Raw genomic sequence first — 22140 nt, forward strand, 5'->3', positions numbered from 1 at the left:
GCTCACCGCACCAGTCCTTTTCCCGGGATCAGAAGCCGGACGAGACGGACGCGCCGCCCACAACAGTGGCCTCTCCTCGGCCCCGACCAGCGGACCACCCGACCGCCCGCCCGCCCGCTGCAGCAGCACCGGGAGCAGGAGCAGGAGCGGCACCACCGCCCCGCAGGCCCCGCCCCCGACAGGCCCCGCCCCCAGGATGGTGTTGGCCCCGCCCACTCCCCATCGAGCGGTTTAGCCCCGCCCATACCCCACGTGACCGTTTAGCTCCGCCCATTCACCCCCTCTCACTCAGAAGGTTTCGCCCCGCCTATTTCCTCACGTGACGCTCTAGCCCCGCCCACCCTCCGCTCACTTGAGAGGATTCGCCCCGCCTATTTCCTCACGTGACGCTCTAGCCCCGCCCATCCTCCTCTCACTTGAGAGGATTCGCCCCGCCCATTCCCCCACGTGACCGTTTAGCCCCGCCCTCTCTCCCTCATCGGAAGGTTTAGCCCCCGCCCATTTCCCCCCCATGTGAACGGTTTAGCCCCGCCCATTCCCCAACACACACGAATGGTTTGGCCGCTCCCAATCCCCCCCCTCGCCCTCGGCAGTTTTAGCCCCGCCCATTCCCCATCCCACCCCTCCCACCCCACACACGAATGGTTTAGCCCCGCCCATTCTCCTCACGAAATCTTAGCCCCGCCCACTCCCTCCTATTTCTGATCCACTTTAATGTGGGAATAGAGGGGATAAACAAAAACTGCTATTCAAGAAGAACGAAACTCCCCCCTCACACTGGGAAGGTTTAGCCCCTCCCATTCCCCGCCACACCCGAATGGTTTAGCCCCGCCCACTCCCCCCCAACGAATGGTTTAGCCCCGCCTATTCCCCCCCACCTCACACGAATGGTTTAGCCCCGCCCATGCTCCCCACGGAGATTTAATAATGTGGGTATTTATTAAGCGCTTGCCCCCCCCATCCGGAAGTGCAGTCAGACCCCGCCCCCTTCTCTTACGTCATCGCGTATCACCCTATTCATCCCGAAGGGGCGGAGCCTCCCCAGCGCAAGCCCCGCCCACTTTTCCCATGAGCCCCTCGGCGGGCTCCAGGGCCCCGCGTGGCCGACGGGCGGGCTCGTGCACGCGCCCCAGCCCTGCCTTCATTCAGGCAGTCGTACTTATTGAGCGCCTCCCCTGTTTAGAGCACTGTACTAAGCGCTTGGAATGGGCAGTTCGACCACAGAGAGAGACCAGTCCTGCCCAACGACGGGCTCACGGTCTAATGAGCCTCGCAGCCCCTGAAATGCCTTCCTTCAGTCCCACTTCGTGTTCATTCATTCATTCCTACTTATTGAGCGCTCCCCGGGTGCAGGACACTGTGCGAAGCACTTTAAACTTGACTTCTCTGGGCCTCAGTTCCCTCATCTGTAAAGTGGGGATTAACTGTGAGCCTCCTGTGGGACAACCTGATGACCCTGTATCTCCCCCAGCGCTTAGAACAGTGCTCTGCGCAGAGTAAGCGCTCAATAAATACTATTGAATGAATCCTGGTCTCAGCAATTCCTGGAACCCCCATTCTATTTTCCTCAGAGGGACCCGACCCTCCTCTTCCTTCTGCTGGGCCTCAGTTGACTGCATCTGTGAAGTGTTTAGGGCCTCCTCCCTCCCCTAGTCGACGGGGCCTAATAATAATGTTGGTATTTGTTGAGCGCTTACTATGTGCAGAGCACTGTTCTAAGCGCTGGGGTAGACACAGGGGAATCAGGTTGTCCCACGTGAGGCTCCCAGTCTTAATCCCCATTTTACAGATGAGGTCATTGAGGCCCAGAGAAGTGAAGTGACTCGCCCACAGTCACCCAGCTGACAAGTGGCAGAGCTGGGATTCGAACTCATGACCTCTGACTCCAAAGCCCGGGCTCTTTCCACTGAGCCATGCTGCTTCTCTAGTCGTCCCCCATCTAATAATAATACTTGTGTTTATGCCAAGCACTGCACTAAGCACTCGTGAAATGCAAGATGATCAGGTCGGCTAGGTCCTGTCCCACAAGGGGCTAACGGTCCGAGAGGGAGGAAGAACGGGCATTTCATTCCAGGTTGTCCCACGTGGGGCTCACAGTCTTAATCCCCATTTTACAGATGAGGTAACTGAGGCCCAGAGAAGTGAAGTGACTCGCCCACAGTCACCCAGCTGACAAGTGGCAGAGCCGCGAGTCGAACCCATGACCTCTGACTCCCAAGCCCAGGCTCTTTCCACTGAGCCACGCTGCTTCTCTATGCCGATGAGGAAACGGAGGCACAGAAGTCAAACCACTAGCCCAAAGTCACACAGCAGGTAAGTGGCCGAGTTAGGATTAGAGCCCAGGTCCTCTGAATCCCAAAACTGCTTTTTCCACTAGATTACACAGAAATACTCTCTCACCTCAGCTTCACTGATGCCGTCTTCTCCTAGTTCTCCTTCTATCTCCCTGACGTTTCCCTCTCGGTCTTTCACAGGCTCCTCCACTTGTGGAATCAGTTGTGGGTTGCCTTCTATTCTCCATCTACATCCACTCCCAAGGCTTCGACTACCATCTGGACACAGATGATACCCAAATCTACTTCTTTAATAATAATGTTGGTATTTGTTAAGCGGTTACTATGTGCAGAGCACTGTTCTAAGCGCTGGGGTAGATACAGGGTCACCAGGTTATCCCCCGTGAGGCTCGCAGTTAATCCCCATTTTAGAGATGAGGGAACTGAGGCCCAGAGAAGTGAAGTGACTTGCCCACAGTCACACAGCTGACAAGTAGCAGAGGCGGCATTCGAACCCATGACCTCTGGCTCCCAAGCCCGGCCTCTTTCCACTGAGCCACGCTGCTTCTCAACCCTGACCCCTGTCCCTCTCTACAATCTTGTATTTCCTCCTGCCTTCAGAACGTCTCTACTTGGCTGTCCCGCCGACACCTCCAACGTAACATGTCCGAAACAGAACTCATCTTCCCACCCAAGCCCTCTCCTCCCCGTGACTTTCCCGTCATTGAAAACAGCACCACCATCCTCCCTGTCTCACAGGCCCATAATCTTGGCATTAATCTCACCTCTCTCATTCAACCCACATATTCAGTGTCACCAAATCCTGTCAAATTCTACCTTCGCAGCATCTCTAAAACCCACCCTAACTGCTAATCCAATCAATCAATCAGTGGTATCAGCGCTCACTGTGGGTCGAGGGCTATACTAAGTGCTTGGGAAAGTATAATAAAGTCGGTAGGCTTGGCCCCTTCTCAAAAGGAGCTTACAGGAGGAGCCAGATATTAAAATAAGTTGCAGCTGGGGGAAATAGCAGAGTATAAGGATTTTTAGAGAAGTGCTGTGGGGCTGGGGGGAGTCTGCCAAATTCATAGGTGACGCAGAGGGGAGGGTGGAGAGGGGAAATTGAGGGTTTAGCAAAGGTCTTTTGGGGAAGATGTGGTTTTAGGACGGTTTTGAAGATGTGGAGAGCAGCAATCTGTTGTGTAAGAGGGGAGGGAGTTCAAAGCCGGAAGGAGGATGTGGGCAAAGGGTCCAGGACCAGCTAGATGAGATACAGAGAATAGTTTAGCCTTAGGGGAGTGGGGTTTATGGATTGGCTTATCGTAGGAAAGCAGCACGTTCTGGTGGGTAGAGTACGGGCCTGGGAGTCAGAAGTCATGGGTTCTAATCCTGGCTGCAGCATTTCTCTGCTGGATGACCTTGGGCAAGTCTAAATGGGGCTCACACTCTCAATCCCCCACTTTGTAGATGAGGGAACTGAGGCAGAGAGAAGCGACTTCCCCAAAGTCACACAGCAGACAACAGCGGAGCCGGGGTTATTCATTTATTCATTCAATAGTATTTATTGAGCCCTTACTATGTGCTTAGAGAAGCAGCGTGGCTCAGTGGAAAGAGCATGGGCTTTGGAGTCAGGACTCATGAGTTCGAATCCCAGCTCTGCCACTTGTCAGCTGTGTGACTGTGGGCAAGTCACTTCACTTCTCTGTGCCTCAGTTCCCTCATCTGTAAAATGGGGATTAAGACTGTGAGCCCCACGTGGGACAACCTGATTCCCCTATGTCTACCCCAGCGCTTAGAACAGTGCTCGGCACATAGTAAGCGCTTAACAAATACCAACATTATTATTATTATTATTATGTGCAGAGCACTGTACTAAGCACTTGGAATGTACAATTCGGCAACAGATAGAGACAATCCCTGCCCAATGACGGGTTTACAATCTAATCGGGGGAGACAGATGGACAAAAACAAGGCAACATGATCACGATAAATAGAATCAAGGGGTTGGACACCTCATTAACAAAATAAATAGGGTAATAAAAAATATATACAAATGAGCACAGGGCTGAGGGGAGGAGAAGGGGGAGGGGGATTAGAACCCATGGCTTTCTAATTCCCAGGCCTGCGTGCTCTACTAAACCATGCTCCTTCTCACGTCTAGAGAGGTGAGCTTGTAGGCAGCAAGCAGTGAGGTCAAAGAGGAGCCCCTTTTTAAATATCGGTGGCTCTCAGAATGAGATTGAATGAAGAGTGGCTCATTCCCTTCCTGCAACTAGGTAAATGCAGTTTCTGGAATTGTGCACTTTTTTTGGTCTCCAATCAATCATATTTATTTTATTATTTATTTATTTTTTATTTAGAGCACTGTACTAAGCGGCTGGGAGAGTAGAGTTAGTAGACACGATCCCTGCCCTTAAGAATCTTAAGGCAAAGCCGGGGAGACAGACAAAAAAATAAATTACAGACAAAGGGAAGCCACAAAGTATAAAAACTATGCATACACACTTTCTGTGGAAGGAATTAGAATAACTATCTAAGGATGAGAGGGAATGCGGCCTAGTGGAAAGAACCTGGGCCTGGGAGTCAAAGGATTTGGATTCTAATCCTGCCTTCACCACTTGTCTGAAATCTGACGGGGGGCAAGTCACTTCACTTCCCTGTGACTCAGTTCTCTCATCTGAAAAATGGGGATTCAATACCAGTTTTCCCTCCTCCTTAGACTGTGCGCCCCGTGTGGGACCTGATTTTCTTCTATCTACTCCAGCTATTAGTACGGTGGTTGGCGTATTGGAAGTGATTAACAAATACCACAGTCATCATCATTATCATTATTACTATTATTGGAGGGTGAGGACTCAAAGTATAGGCAGTGCATTAGGGTTGGGGGAAGAATAAGGTGGGAAAATGAGAGATTAGTCAGGGAAGGCTTCCTGGAGGAGATGTGGTTTCAGTAGGGCTTTGAAGATGGCAGGGCTGCCAGACGGGAAGGGGGAAGGAGAGTTTGGAGAGGAGGTAAGGACAAACTCTAAAAACACTCCAAGGAAGCCACTTCACTCTCCTAGCACAATGAAGGACACCTTCAGCCGTGGATCTGAGCCGATCCTCCCGGAATTCATATGATGGATGCTTTGAAATCCAAAGGTGAAAGGAACGTAAGTCAGGTTATGGTAGGTGGTATTTCTCACGGAATCTTTTAAAAAATATTGCACGCCTTACAGGGCCCTGAGCAGGGCTGCGTTTCAGTTCTTTATGCAGAAGAAGTCAAAAGGCCGCCCAGTGGACGTCTCGACTCCTTTTATCACGAAATTGTGATATGCTTTCTTCCATTAGCCACTGCCAAAGCGGAGCAGCTGCCATCTCATCGAGTCGGAATGATCTGATCAGCGGAGAAAAGCTTACCTCGCTGCCACAACCAGAAAATAGCACAGAACAACACCGGGAGAAATGAAAATCACGGGCAGCTTCACCCTTGACCTGGAGGAAATGGTTTGAGCCTTTTTTTTTACCTGGAATTTGTTAAGCACTTACTCTGAGCCAGGCACTGGTTGAAGCCCTGTGGTAGATTTAAGGTAATCTGTTTGGACCCTCCCCATTTTACAGATCAGGTAACGGAGGCACTGAGAAGTGAAGTGGCTTGTCCAAAGTCACCCAGCAGACAAGTGGTGGAGCCGGGTTCGGAACCCAGGTCCTTCTGACTCCCAGGCCCGGGCTTTAGCCACTAGGCCGCACTAACCTCAAACTATTAGGTTCTCTTCCTGTCCTAGAACCTGCCACTGATGAAAGTTTGAGCTCATTCTTCATCTCTTAAATAACTCAGGAGCTTGGAGTAAAGAGAGGAGCAGTGAATAGCACATTCATGCATACATAAATAAATTACAGATTATAAATGATTTAGTTATATCAGTGTCTGTCTCCCCCTCTAGAGCATAAGCTCACTGTGGGCTGAGAGCATTTTCCAACTCTGTTGCATTGTACTCTCTCACAAACACTTAATATGGAGCCGTGCATTCAGTCAGCACAATATAAATAGCACTTATTGACTGAGTGAAGGGGCAGAAAGTGGAATGTATTCATTCAATCATATTTATTAAGCGCTTACTGTGTGCAGAGCATTATACTAAGCACTTGGGAAAGTATCATACAACAATAATCGGTGACGTTCCCTGCCCACAACGAGCTCACAGTCTGGAATGGGAAAGACAGACATCAGTACATGTAAATAAAATGAAAGATATATACGTAAGTGCTATGGGGCTGGGAGATGAGGGAAGAGCAAAGGGAACAAGTCAGGGCGATGCAGAAGGGAGTGGGAGATGAGGAAAAGTGGAACTTAGCCTGGGAAGGCTTCTTGGAGGAGATAGGCCCTCAATAAGGCTTTGAGGCGGGATTCAAATCCAGCTGAATCGTTTATTAAACGTATTAACTAGCTGGCTGAGTTCTCTCCACCTCTCCCTTATTAGCTAAAGCCTAGTGAGAATTAATTCGATCCATTAATGGAGGCTAGAAGGAGTACATTCCACAGTGACGTGAGAATGAAAGCTCCTCGTGGGCAGGAAACTGGTCTCGTGCTTCCACTGTATGTTTCCCCGCTCCTCAAGAACCTCCAGTGGTTGCCCGTCTGTCCCAAGGTGACCATCTCGAGGTCAAATGCTATCTCGTGGCCAGCAGGCCGAATTGGGAAGTGAGGGTGAGATACCGCCCCGACACGACCAAAACCGCTCTAGTGACAGCCCAAGTCGGGAGTACAGGCGGAGTCCCTCGGCTCCGGGCCAATCAGATTAGGTATGGAGGAGGGGGGGAGAGGGTGGAGATTGGATAAACTGAGGCCAGAAGCTGGGTTTGTGATGAATCCCTGCGGCCTCTGACCTTCCATGCCGCGGTTGGAGAATTGCGGCAGCCGGCTGCAGGCCGCCTCTGCCCGGAGCACGAGATGCCCGCTCGTCTGCACCAACCCAGGAGCCCTGGGATGGAGGGCTGAGTGTCCCGGCCTGTGCAGTGCTTGAGGGGCTGGAAGCCCTCTGCTTCCCCATGGGTGGGGGAAGCCTAAATGAGTTCCTCCCTAGTGGGATGTGCACGTGGGTGGGAGGTCGCCACCTCCTCACCTGCGGGTAACGAATAGAAGTTCCTCCCTAGTGAGAAGTGCTCACGGGTGGAAGGTAGCCGACTCACCACGCGCGAACAAACCATAAGTGAATTCCTCCCGGGTGAGACTTGGGGGGTTTTGCCATGCACGAGTAACACATAAATATATTTCTCCCGATAGGGAAGCTCTAATATCTTTAAATAATTCAATTTGCTGCATCAGAAATAATCATAATTCAATTCACCGCATCTAAAATAATCAAATAATTCAATTCGCCTCGTGGAATAAATATGGTATAAAACTCAGGCTCTGCATCCCCAGTCTCTCTTTCTCTCGCCATGCCAATTCCTGAACGAACCTGTCCCCTAGCGATAAGGGACATTATCCAGCTCTGCATCAAACAGAAACTCCTCATTATCGGCTTTTAAGTGCTCATTCCCCTTGCCTCCTCCTACTTCACCTTGCTACTACAACCTACTACACCCCAGGCTGCACACTTTACTCCTCCTTTCAGTCACCTCCATCTCATCTATCTGGCTGCCAACCCCTCGCCCACATCTTCCCTCTGGCCTGGAACACCCTCCTTCCTCCTCAAATCCGACAGACAGTGAGTCTCCTCCCATTCAAAGCCTTATTGAAGGCTCATCTCTTTCAAGAGGCCTTCCCTGACTAATCCCTCCTTTCTTCCTTTCCCATTCCCTTCTGCATCGCCCTGACTTGCTCCCTTTATTCATCCCCCCTCCCAGCCTCACAGTGCTTATGTCCATATCTGTCATTAATTGATTTCTATTCATGTCTGCCTCCCCCTCTAGACTGTCAGCTTGTTATGGGAAGATAATGTGTCTGTTTATTGTTCTATTGTACTCTCCTTAGCCCTTAATACAGTAAGCACTCAAAACATATGATCGAATAAATGAGATGGACCCTCAAGGTGCTGGGTCCATTTGTCCTCTTTGCACTAGGCTGTCCTCTAGAATATAAAGCTCACGGTGGAGAGGGAATGTGTCTGTTCTATTGTTCTATCATACTCTCCCAAGCGCTTAGTACATTACTCTGCACACGGTAAGCGCTCAATAAATACGATTGACTGACTGACTGCACTGACTTCTCTAGAAGTAGAAAAATGCCTCCCTGTTGTTTTTGTTTAGTGCTTCCAGATGGGGTGAAGCCCGAGCCCAGCTCTGATGCCTGCCTTTTATGCCAAGATGGACAGGGCGGCTTCCGATTCCCACCCCAGGAACACTTGTCTGACTACAAGGCTCAGGAGGCACAACTCTTTGAAGTCACCTCTGTGGGAGAAAGTGGCTGGCTTTAGAAGCCAAGGATTTAACCGTTCCCAAGCTCCTCTGCAAGGGAGACCGTATGCCGGTGGTTCAGAAGGCTTTCTGCTCATCACCCTGTCTCCCTGGCACGGTCCGTGCTGCTGCTTGAGCAGAAAGCAACAAGGAATTTCAACTGCCAAGCCAACTTTCAGCGGGGAGAGTTAGAAGTGATAGAGCATGGACCTGAGAGTTAGAGGGACCTGGGTGTTCAAACCGGCTTCACCAGTTGTCTGCTGTGTGACTTTGGACAAGTCACTTCACTTCTCTGAGCCTCAGAGGTAAAAAAAATGGGGATGAAGACTGTGAGTCCTATATGGAACAGGGACTGCGTCCAACCTGATTAGCTTGTATCTTCGGCTGTGAGACTGTGGGCTCACTTAACTTCTCTGTGCCTCAGTTACCTCATCTGTAAAATGGGGATTAACTGTGAGCCTCACGTGGGACAACCTGATTACCCTGTATCTACCCCAGCGCTTAGAACAGTGCTCTGCACATAGTAAGCGCTTAACAAGTACCAACATTATTATTATTATCAACCCCAGCGCTTAGAACAGTGCTTAACACATAGTAAGTAGTTAGTATCACCATTATTATCATTATTAGCTAAATATTCCCTGGAGGCTCAGGGGATGGATTCTCTCCTAGCCTATATTCCCAGATGAATTTTTTCTAACCGTCCCTCTAGATTGTAAGCTTGTTGTAGGCAGGGAATGTGTCTGTTTAATGCTCTATTGTCCTCTCCCAAGGTACAGAGATGGGATTAGAACCCACGTCCTCTGACTCCCGTGCTCTTTCCACAAGGCACACTGCCTCTCAGACCATTTTGTGGGTCCTGAAGAAAACGATTTGGGAAAGTGAGGAAGGAAAAGATTTGGGAAAGGGAGGAAGGAAAACCTATTACAACCCTCCTCCCCCCACAAATCCTCTAAACAAGGAAGGACCACCTTCTCCTCAGCCCCTCCTGCCGTGGGCCAGAGGAGTCGAGGACACTGTCAAAGGGCCGGATAGCCAAGGTCAATGAAACCACAGCCAAGGTAGAAGACGTAAGGGTTCGGCGCTCCCACCCTCCAGTGGCCAGTACAGCTCCACAAAGGCAGCGTAAATATCACCGTCCCTACCCCGCTTTCCACTTGCAAAGACAAGATGAATCAGGGCCGGAACCATGTGGTCGTTCATGCAAACTAAGACAAACCACCCCACACACCCAAACCGCAAGTTCAAAGGGCTGCGCTTTCCAACGCTTCTTGTCACCCAACCTTTTCCCCTCCTCATTCGACCCTAGAGAGGGTGGCCAAGGAGGAGAATAAAAACAATCATTTTGGCACCTATTAAGCGCTTACTACGTGGCAGGCACCGTACTAAGCACTGGGGTGGATACAAGCTAATCAGGTTGGACACAGTCCATGTCCCATGGCTAGTCGGGTGGGACCTGGTCCCTGTCCCAGGTGGGGCTCAGTCTAGGGGTGAGGGAAAGCAGGTATTGAACTCCCGTTTTGCAGATGAGGAAACTAAGGCACAGAGAAATAACGTGAGGTGCCAGGGGTCCCGCAGCGGGCGAGGGGTACAGCTGGGGTTGGAACGCGAGTTCCCTGACCCTCGGGCCCCGTGCTTTTTACACTAGGCCTAGCTGCTTCCCTGTAGTCACCTTTCCAACTGAACCCACTCACCCGGCCTTGATGGAATCACTACCGGGTCATAGAGTCCGGCGAATGACCCTTCGGTGGAGTCTTCTAATCCATGTCGCTCCTTGATTTATGCGACTCGATGAGGTCTCTGTTGTTGGGAGAGAAGGTTATAAATTCATTCCTCGCACTGTAGACCCTTCTCCTAATCTGATAATTAAAAATCTTTAAGGTCTATGTTCCTAAATAAAGATCTTTGAAGGGGAGATACATTTTTTCTTTTCCACATATAAATAAATCTTCAGAGTGAATAATTCAGCCGGAAAAAAAGTATCTGTTTTCAGACCTTTGCCGTAATGAAGAGCGCAATGTGTTAAGAAGTGTGTAGCTGACTGGGCAAGTACGAATATAAATGTCTATTCATAACTAAGCATTCTCATGGTGAACTTCCTTTTTTTTGATGGGACCTAATACACTAAACTACGGGCTTTAGTCAGATCCTTGAAAATGAATATTGTAGGAAGGAAACTGCTCAGACCGTGTTCTCCTGCCCGCCTCATCTCTGCGTTACACCCGACACAGCCTTGGCCCAAGGTCTCGCTCCTTCTAGATTGTGAGCCCATTGTGGACAGGGATTGTCTCTTTTTGTTGCTGAATTGTACTTCCCAAGCGCTTAGTACAGTGCTCTGCACACCGTGAGCGCTCAATAAATATGATTGAATGATTATTTATTATTATTAAGGTTGCATAGAACAGATTGAACAAAACCATCTTGCCCCATCCAGTCAATGCCAGAGGTCAGAATCTGGGGGACCCACAAATTGGGTGAAAATAATGATAATCATGCTTTATCATTAGTCCTAGACTGTAAGAGACCCAGAGAAATGAAGAGACTTGCCCAAGGTCACAGAGCAGACAAGTGGCAGAGCTGGGATTAGAACCCAGATCCTTCTGACTCCCAGGCCCGGGGTCTTGCCACTAGGCCATGCTACTTCTCAGGAAATGACCCAAAAGGGTGACTCTCGGGCCTGTTCACTCCTCAAAGTTTGTTCCCTCCTGGTCCTCATTTCCCTAAGTCCCTGGTCTGTAGCTCTGCATTTACCAGCCATGTGATTTTGGGCAAGCTACTTGATTCCTCGGTGCCTCAATTTCCTCATCTGTATAATGGGCATTCAGTATTTATTTTCCCTCCCCCTTAGATTACAAGCCCCATGTGAGATAGGGACAGTGTCCATCTTGATTAATCCAGTGTTTGGTATATCAGAAGCCCTTAAAATAGGGCAGTCATTATTAACAATATATAGAGAAGCAGCATGGCTCAGTGGAAAGAGCCCGGGCTTGGGAATCAGAGGTCATGGGTTCAAATCCCGACTCTGCCACTTGTCAGCTGTGTGACTGTGGGCAAGTCACTTCACTTCTCTGTGCCTCAGTTACCTCATCTGTAAAATGGGGATTAACCGTGAGCCTCACGTCGGACAACCTGATTACCCTGTATCTCCCCCAGTGCTTAGAACAGTGCTCTGCACATAGTAAGTGCTTAACAAATACCAACACTATTATTATTATTGAGTGAAAAACTGGACTGAGGACCAGATTCTCTCTTCTCTATCATTATTATTATTACTATTATTATTATTGTTATTCTCAACCCTCTCAGGTTAGAGATGCAGTGTAGCTCAGTAGATAAAGCACGGGCCTGGTAATCAGAAGGACCTGGCTTCTAATCCTGGCTCCGCCTCACGTCTGCTGTGTGACCTAGGGCAAGTCACATTACTTCTCTGGGCCTCAGTTCCCTCATCTGACAAATGGGGATTAAGAGTCTAAACCCCATGTGGGACAGGGACTGTGCCCAATCTGATTAACTTGGACCTAACCCAGTGCGTAGAACAGTGCTTGGCACACAGTAAATACCTAACAAGTACCATTTTATTATTATCGTATTACACATGGCCCTCACCAAAGTTGTCCTAATCAGCTTTTGCTCCCACAGGAAGTCAATGGCTGAAGCAGAACAGGCATTATTACCTTTTTCCGTCCCGTCCCTCAGAACACAATAGAAAAGAATCATTCTCCACCCCATCGGTGGAACTCATCAAAAACGAGGCCGGTGGTTGTGGTCGGTTCGACCCAGCTCCCCCGCTCCTAGGGATGGGGAGGTGATTCTGTTCTATGCCTAGGGTAGATCATCCCGCTTGGCCTAGCTTTTATTCTGAATCCTAGCCCTTTGTCGCTTTGTCTTCCCCCAGAACCGTCCGGAATCCGGCCTATAAATAGCCTCCGTGCCAGTCATCGAGCGGAGAGAAAACTTCTGTTGTTCCAGATGTTGTTTCGTTTTGCCATAGCAACCTCATAACAGGATATGACTTTCGATCATAACAAGGAACACTGGACACGACGGTAATGGGCCGCTCCTCTTCCCAACGGCCGCCCCGGGCCCAGGTCTGCTTCCAGAGGAGTTTGGGAGCAAAAAATGAGCAACGCAAGCCTCTCCCTGTTTAGGCCCAAAGGATTCCCTTTTCCCCAGGGTTGGATTCATGGAGAGGGTAGAAAATCCCGCCCGATTTCTCCCTTAGGACATGGAATGTGTCTGCTTACTGTTGTATTGTCCTCTCCCAAATGCTTAGTAAGTGCTCAATAAATACGACTGAATGAATAAACGTGCTTGTCTGGATTCTTCCCGAGTTCCTCAGTTCCTGGGGCTCAGAGAGGTGCCTGAGGGGGGGGTCCCAGGTGGAACCTATTAACAGATTAATTAATACCCGCAATTTATTTCTATTAATGTCTACCTCCCCCTATAGACTGTAAACTCGTTGTGGACAGGGAATGTGTCTGCTATGTTGTTCTACTGCACTCTCATTCATTCATCCAATGGTATTTACTGAACACTTACTATGGGCAGAGCACTGTACTAAGCGCTTGGGAGAGTATAACAGAACAATAAGCAGACACCCAAGGGCTTGTTCAGTGCTCTGCACACAGTAAGCACTCAATAAATACGATTGTCTATTATAACGCATCTGCTGCCTCTTGGGGAATGCAGCTTTGATGGACTTGGTGGTATTTGTTAAGGGTTTACTACGTACTAAGCACTGCACGAAGCACTGATGTAGATACAGGATTGCCAGTTGCCAAATAGGGCTCACAGTCTAAGTAGGAAGGAGAACAATTATTGAATCTCCATTTTGCAGATGAAGGAACTGAGGCACTGAGAAGTGAAGTCACTTGCCCGAGGTCATACAGCTTGACGGAGCCGGGATTAGGTGAGCGGTGGAGCCGGGATTAGGACCCAGGTCCTTCTGACTTCCAGGTCTGTGGTCTTTTCACTAGGCAAATTGCTTCCCTACTTCACATGTTGCGGTATTTGTTAAGCGTTTACTGTGGGCCAGGAATTGTATTAAGCGCTGGATTGAACACAAGCAAATGAGGTTGGACACAGTCCCTGTCCCACGTGGGGCTCACCAGTCTCAATGCCCACTTTACAGATAAAGTAACTGAGGTGTAGGGAAGAGAAGTGACTTGCCCAAGATCACACAGCAGACGAGTGGCGGAGGTGGGATCGGAACCCATGTCCTTCTAATTTCCAGGCCCCTGCTCTATCCACTGTGCCATGCTGTGTGAGCTATGTAATCATCATCATAATAAATATTCTATCTATTAAGCATATACTTTGTGCCTAGCACTGGGGTAGATACAGGATAATCAGATCAGTCCCTTAATTCATCTGTAAAATGAAGATTCAATAACCGTCTTCTTCCCCCTTAGACTGTGAGCCCCTTGTGGGGGCAGAGATTGTATCTGATTCTATCACATCGTACCTACCTCAGTGCTTAGCATAATGCTTGGCTGTGCTTACCAAAGCTTACGAAATACCCAAACTATTAATGACCATATTCCACCTACAAAAAGCGTCTGTTATTAGGAGTCAAAGAAAGTAACAGTAATAATGATAATTGTAGTATTTATTAAGCTCTTACTATGAACCAAGCACTGTACTAAGCACTAGGTAGGTAAGAGATCATCAGACCAGACACAGTCTCTGTCTTACGCAGAGCTCCGAGTCTAGGTGGGAAGGAGAACAGGTATCGAATCCCCGTCGACGGATGGGGAAACTGAGACACAGAGACGTTACATCAAGCAACTGACCAAACTGGGATTAGAACCCGTGTCTTCCCAGGCCCATGCTCTTTCTGCTAGGCCGTGCTGCTTCCCAAGATCAAGATAATCAGACCACAGCCCCTGTTCCGCAAGGGGCTCATCGTGTAAATCGGGTAGAACCCCATTTTTCAGATGAGGAAAGAGAGGCCCAGAGAAGTGAAGTCACTTACCCACAGTCACACAGCAGGCAAGGAGCGGAGCCAGGATTAGCAACCAGGTCCTCTGACTCCCGGACCTGGGCTCTTTCCACTAGGCCGCACTGCTTCTGTGCAGCTCATCACTCCAGCCAGCTAGGACGGCCAGCTCTGGGGCGAGCTTAGAAAAGCACCAAACATGGGCCTCTGTGAACTGAAAACCCATCGGCCAAAAAAGGAGTCCAGGTTCTTCCCCACCAGATCTGTAAACGCTTTACAACCTCTGAAAATAGAGGGTTGGGAGAGTTAATTCCCCCAGACCTTGCCTATTCTTCTCAAACCTTGGTGCTTGCCGGCTTCCTCATTAGGGCAAGGTGGGAAGTGGCATGGCCTAGTGGAAGGAGCCCGGGCATGGGAGTTCTAGGATCTGGATTCGAATCCCATACTGGGCCTCAGCTTCCTCACCCATAAAATGGGGATTGAACCGTCCTCCTCCCTCCTGCTTAGACTGTGAGCCCCAGATGGGACAGGGACTGTGTCCAACCTGATGCTCTTGTGTCTCCCCCAGTGCTTAGTACAGTACATGGCATACAGTGAGCACTTATCAAGTACCGTAACCATAATTATTACCTTAATAATGATCATTATTATTAGAAACCGACGTGCCTTGGGTTGGCCCTCCCAGTATGGCTTTCCTGCAGTCGCAATAAGCCGCCTCTATTCTCTTCAAGTGATTTCCCAGAAACGCCGTTAGAAAATCTTTGACGGTGTCAAGGCAATGAGTTTTTGTGGTGTGTGCCAATTGAAACTGGTTATTTGGGGATTATCATTAGGCAACTCTAGGAAATTCTCCAACTGATACGCAAACGCTTTGACCACTGCTTCTGTGAAAAGCTTTTGAAATTTCACAGTCCAATCTGTAATTTATTTTGGCGGTTGCATCCTCCCCTAGTTCGGAAGCTCTTCAAGGGCATGAATCAGGTTGACTAACCGTCATTCATTCAATCATATTTATTGAGCGCTTATTGTGTGCAGAGCACTGTACCAAGCGCTCGGGAGAGTACAAAATAACAATAAACAGATACATTCCTTGGCCACAACGAGCTTTCAGTCTAGAGGGGGAGACAGACGTTAATAGAATTAAATGACAGATATGGACTTAAGTGTTATGGGGCTGGGAAGGGGGATGAAGAAAGGGAGCAAGTCAAGGCGACGCAGTAGGGAGTGGGAGAAGAGGAAAAGGAGGCTCAGTCAGGGAAGACCTCCTGGAGGAGATATGCTTTCAATAAGGCTTTGAAGAGGGGGAGAGTAATTCTTTTGTGCTTTCCAAAGTGCTCTCTCTGTACAGTGCTTTGCACACAGTAGACTGTAAGTTCTGATGGCAGGGAGAATGTCTATCAGCTCCACTGTACCCTTCCAAGGGCTTAGTAACAATAATAATATTATTAATAATAAATTGTGGTGTTTGTTAAGCGCTTACTATGTGCCGGCCATACTAAGCGCTGGGGTGGATATAAGCAAATTGCTTTGGACACCGTCCCTGTCCCATATGGGGCTCACAGTCTTAATACACAGTACAATTAGGCACTCAGTAAATACTACTCAGTGATTGATATTGGACTGCAAAGTATAAATTGGTTTCATAGAGTGCCCTGTCCTCAGGGCCAGCTGGGTCTAGAGGAAATAACACAGGCCCGGGAGCCAGGAGACCTGGGTTTGAATCCCGGCTCCCCCGCTTCTCTGTTGTGTGTTTCAGTATCCTCATCTGTACAATGGGAACGAAATACTTGTTCATTCATTCAATCGTATTTATTGAGCCCTTACTACGTGCAGAGCACTGTACTGGAATGTACAATTTGTTCTTTGTCCCCACCAGACTGTGAGCCCTGCGTGTGACAGGAAATGTGTCTGATCTCACTGTATTGTACCTACCCCAGCACTTAGCACACAGTAAGGACTTTAACAAGAGAAGCAGGGTGGCCTAGTGGTGAGTGGACAGGCCTGGGAGCCAGAGGACTTGGGTTCTAATTCCAGCGCTGCCACTCATCCGCTGTGTGACTTTGGGTCACTTCTCTATGCTTCAGTTCCCTCATCTGGAAAATGGGGATTAAGACCGTGAGCCCTATGTGGGACACGGACTGTGTCCAACCCTATTATCCTGTATCTACCCCAGCGTTTAATAGAGTGCCCGGCACGTAGGAAGGGCTTAAATACCATTTCAAAAAATGACAACTGTTCTATTACTGAGGTAAAGCAGCAGCCCAGGCCATTGTGGTGGCAGCTGTGAGCTATTTGAAAGGACCCAGCCCAAGTCGGAAGGGGAACCTCTATTAATGGAGCGCGGTGGCTTTGGAGCAATGGGGCGGGCCTGGGATTGCCCTGGCAACACACTCTCAGCCTGGCACTCCATTGGGCTCCTGCCTGATGTCAATCAATCAATCAATGGTATTTCTTCAGTGCTTACTGTGAACAGAGCACTGTTCTCCGGTACTCAACTTCCTGAGCTTAAAAAAGTCCATTTTTCTCTGCAAACAAGGAGAAGTTTCCTTTCCTCTCCACCCAAACTGCTACTACTTTAATCCAAGCATTCATCCTATCCCGCCTGGATTACTGCAGCAGCCTCCTTGCCGCCCTCCCAGCCTCCTGTCTCTCCCCACTCCAGTCCCTACTTCACTCTGATGCCCGGATCATTTTTCTACAAAAACATTCGGGGCATGTCACCGTCCTCCTCAAAAAAGTCCGGTGGTTGCCCATCCACCTCTCTATCAAACAAAAACTCCTCACCATTGGCTTCAAAGCATTCCATCACCTTGCCCCCTCCTCCTCACCCCGCTTTTCTCCTTCTACAGTGCAGCCTGCACACTTGACTCCTCTGGTGCTAACCTTCTCACTGTGCCTCCATCTCGCCTCTCTAGCCGCCGACCCCTCGCCCACATCCTGCCTCTGGCCTGGAATGTCCTCCCTCCTCAAATCTGACAGAAAACTAGTCTCCCCCGACTTCAAAGCTCTACTGAAGGCACAACTCCTCCAAGAGGACTTCCCAGACTAAGCCCCATTTTTCCTCATCTTCCCCTCCCTTTTACATTGCCCTGAATTGCTCCCGTTACTCTTCCCCCCTCCCAGCCCCACATAACTTATGTCCATATCTGTCATTTTATTTATTTGCACTGATGTCTGTCTCCCCACCCTAGACTGTAAGTTCACCGTGGGCAGTGAATGTCACCGTTTACTGTAGTACTGTACTCTCCCAAGTGCTTAGTACAATGCTCTGCACACAGTAAGCGCTCAGTAAATGATCGAATGAAGTTTTAACTCACAGTCACAGATGGGGTGGGTACTACCAGCCATCCGGAATTCCAGTCAGTGCAACATCATGCCCGTCCACCTGGGAATGCAGCTTCCTGGCATGATGTTTATAACCGCCATTTGGCAGAAGCACACAACGTTTCTCTGAATGGGCTCCTGGCCGCCCATCCCCGACTTGCTCCAGACCCTCATTGCTCCTTGCCCCAGTCTCTACAAACCAGGGCTCCACTTCCGAGCCGAGGAATCGGGTGGCAGGAGCCGAGGGTGAGGGAAGCTGAGCTCTGGAAATGTCTGGGTGTCTGGGTCATAGCCATAATAATAATTATAATAATAATAACTGGTATTTGTGAAGCGCTCACTTTGTGCCAGGCACTATACCGAGCGCTGGGTGGACACAAGCAAATCGAGTTAGACACAGTCCCTGTCCCATGTGGGGCTCACAGTTTCAATCTCCATTTTACAGATGAGGGAACTAAAGCACAGGAAAGTAAAGTGACTTAACCAAGGCCACACAGCAGATAAGTGGAGGAGCTGGGATTAGAACTCATGTCCTTTTGATTCCCAGGCCTGGGCTCTATCCATCACACCATGCTGCTTCTATCACGCAGTTGAAAATGGGGATTTTTTGTAATGGTATTTGTTAAGCACTTAGCAAGTGCTTGACACGGTACTAAGGGCTAGGGTAGATACGAGCTAAAAAGCTTGGACGCGGTTCAGGCCCCACCTGAGGCTTGTCTTAATCTCCATTTTACAGATGATAATAATAGTATTTGTTAAGCACTTACTATGTGCCAAACACTGTTCTGAGCGCTGGGATTGATACAAGCCAATCAGGTTGGACACAGTCCATGCCCCACCTGGGGCTCACAGTCTTAACCCCCATTTTCCAGATGAGGTAGCTGAGGCACAGAGGTGAAGTGAACTGCCCAAGGTTAAACAGCAGACAAGTGGTAGAACCCAGATCCTTCTGACTTCCAGGCCTGTGTTCTGTCCATTAAACCCCGCTGCTTCTCTTGATTATCTTCTACTCCTGATCCCAAAGCAGCGGGTTAAATAAATTTAAAAATCTAGTCTACCGAACACCTGTTTACACCTGTTATTAGAATTGTATCAGCAACAGCATCTTCACAGAATCCAAAATGAATCAGCCAGTGTTCAGGTCCATATCACAATCGATCACTCAGTAGAAGAGGTTGAGAACTCTGGGCAAAGCATTCTACTAAGGGCCTGTGAGAGTATAAAAGCCACGATACCTGCCTCTGAAGAGCTTGCGATTCGTGTGCGATATGCTCTAGAGAGAGTACGTGAATCAGGAGATACAATCCCTTTCCTCAGGGAGTTGACAATCTACGGGGGGAGACGACGTTCGAATATATCGCCAGTAAGGCAATGAGAAGCAGCGTTGCCTGCTTAATAGAGCACGGGCTCTGGGGGTCAGAAGGACCTGGGTTCTAATCCTGCCCTGCCACTCATCTGCTCTGTGACCTTGGGCAAGTCGGTTAACTTCTCCAAGCCTCAGTTACCTCATCTGCAAAATGGGGATTAAGACTATGAGCCCCACGGGGGACATGGACGGTGTCCCTGCTGATCATCTCCTATTCTCCCCCAGCATTTAGTACAGTGTCTGGCACATAGTAAGCGCTTAACAAACACCTTAAAAAATGGGGAAGCAACCAAGTTTAAAGACAAGTCCGTAAGTGCCGAGTAGGTTACCTTGGGGCTTCCTTGCTGTCAGCTGGTGTTGAAAGGCCAAGAAAAGACAATCTCCCTCTGAGACTGACCTCTTGTCCCCAGGGGGAAGATGAGGCTAAATTGATGATCAAAAGCAAACAATTAAACAAAAGGCCAGTCTCTCCCAACTGCCTAATCCAATTCAACCACCTTCAATCCAATCTCTCACCTCAAGAAAGCTACCCATTTCAGTTATCCCGTAAAAGGCAGGATCTGATCTCTTCAAATAAGCTACCTTCACACAGACAATTTAAAAATGTGCCTGGACCCCTGAGAACACCACTGGTTTTCCGCTGTCCCCCTGCCAACATAAACAGAAATTTTCTCCACTGGAGCAGTTTACAGAGTGAACACCATTCCAGGCTGAAACTGGATTCCTTACAAGCATAAATTCTGCAAACCGTTTGCCTTTAAAGGCGAAATGTGGCAAGGACTGTGGAAAAGAAATATGCCCGCTCTGTATCTCTTTAGCTTGGAGAGAGGCATTAGTGAGTGGATCCTGAGGAGTCTTGGATTCTGCAGTCCCTCTAGGTGTTTTGGAATCACCTGTCATTTATGGGGGGGGGGGGGCGGAAGGGATGTCTCGAGAGAAAGATGCCTCCCCAGTCAGTCATCTTTTGGAATCTGGTGGTGGAAGAGTTCTCATGATGCTCTGGGAAGGGCCCGGATTCTGACAGGAGACTGCGCTTCGGGCTGGTAGAGGGCCTGTGAGCCACTCTTTCTCAGATGGGGGTGGTTCAGTTACTTCTAAAGCCACCGTGAGGATAAAAGACAGACGTAAGCCACGTTCTGTATCTCTTGGAAGAAGCTAAATGCCAAGGATTGGTTGGTTCAGCCTCTAAATTTCTGATGGTTCCAAGAAGAATGACACCTTATAAAGCAGAGAGTAACTTTTTCGATTCTTAATGGGGAGGGCCTGGGGAGACGTCAAGGCGGTAGGATTCAACACTACTAAAACCCAGCCCGCACACCTGGCTCCTCTAACGCTAACCTTCTCACTGGGCCTCGATCCTGTCCAGCTCACTGCTGACCCCTTGCCCACGACCTGTCTGTGGCCTGGAACGCCCTCCCTCCTCAAATCTGACAATGACTCCCCACTCCTTCAGAGCCTTATTGAAAGCACATCTCCCCCAAGAGGCCTTCCCTGAGCTCCCCTTTCCTCTTCTCCCACACCCTTCTGAGTCACCCTGACTTGCTTCCTTTGTTCTTCTCCCCATTCCCAGCCCCACATTTATGTACATATCTGAATTTATTTATAATAATGTCTGTCTCCACCGCTCTAGACTGTAAGCTTGTTGTGGACAAAGATCGTGTGCGTTTATTGCTGTATTGTACTCTCCCAAGCGTTTAGTACAGTGCCCTGCATACAGTAAGGTCTCAATAAATACGATTGAATGACTACCTCAAAAACAAACACCAAGGAGCATGACTGTGCTGACTTCTAATCAATCTATCAGTCAGTGGTATTTATTACCATTACCGTTTTTCCCCCCGAAGCTGGGAGGTTAAATAGATCTCATAGTAGGTTTTAGATTACCCTCAACTTTCTGAGTTACATCTGCTACACTACGGATCCACCTAGGGGGTAAATGTTAGGTTCAATTTCCTCTTCCCATTTGGAAGATATTTTCCCCTTAATCCCTGGGACTGAAGAATCAAGCCAACTGCTAGGCTAATATCCCCAATAGCTGCATATGAGCTTTGCTTATTTACAGCAATCCTGTGGGAAGGAGATAGAGAACAGATTCTTCCATCAGGAACAGAAGCAGTGTGGGCTAGTGGAAATTGTCCAGGCCTGAGAGTCAGGAGATATGGGTTCTAATCTTGCCTTTACCACTTGCCTGCTGTGAGACCTTGGACAAGTCACTTCACCTCTCTGGGCCTCAATTTCTTTGCTGGTAAAATGGGGAGAAAATGAATGTTCTCCCTTCTCCTCATAGGGGAGGGTCTATTTCTGATTATTTCATTTTCTCCCCAGGTCTTTAAAAGCAACGTGGACTTAGTGGAAAGAACACAGGCCAGGAAGCCTGGATTCTAATTCTGGCTCTGCCACTTATCTGCTGTGTGAGTCACCTGCAAAATTTGGATTTAAGACTGTGAGCCCCACTTGGGATATGGACTGTGTCCAATCTGATTAGCATGTGTTTACCCCAGCGCTTAGAGTGCTGGGCACATAGTAAGTGTTTAACAAATATCAGAAAAAACAAAGAAAAAACCCCCAACTCTGTCCCTCAAAACTGTGACCCCCAAATAGGCAGGTACTGTAAACTCATGCTCTAGACCAGAACCTTGTTGTGGGTGGGGAATGTGTCTCTTCATTGTTTTACTGGCCTCTCCCAAGTGCTCAATACAGTGCTCGGCACACAATAAATGCTCAATACATAGGATTCCCTGTCTATGCCTGATGATCTTGGCTCTCCCCCAGAACTTGGCCCAAGTAAGCCCTCAACAAGCCCCACCGTTATTAACGTTATCGGTTGCACTGGGACAGACAATTCCAAAAGAAGCCGCATA

General features: G+C 48.9%; 1 protein-coding gene across 2 annotated transcripts in view; it reads right to left on the reverse strand.

The window, feature by feature from the left end:
• Positions 1-123, reverse strand: part of CORO1C (coronin 1C) — a 77989-nt gene extending 77866 nt beyond the window's left edge. The window contains exon 1 of one of the 2 annotated variants that reach the window (XM_029049127.2): positions 12-123. The gene's annotated coding sequence lies outside the window, so the exon portion shown is untranslated. Of the gene's footprint in view, positions 1-6 lie in introns of both variants that reach the window. The other variant, XM_029049126.2, reaches the window with a different exon arrangement.
• Between the last annotated feature and the right edge of the window lie 22017 nt (positions 124-22140).

This window comes from Ornithorhynchus anatinus, chromosome 21 (assembly GCF_004115215.2).
Source record: "Ornithorhynchus anatinus isolate Pmale09 chromosome 21, mOrnAna1.pri.v4, whole genome shotgun sequence".
Taxonomy (NCBI): domain Eukaryota; kingdom Metazoa; phylum Chordata; class Mammalia; order Monotremata; family Ornithorhynchidae; genus Ornithorhynchus; species Ornithorhynchus anatinus.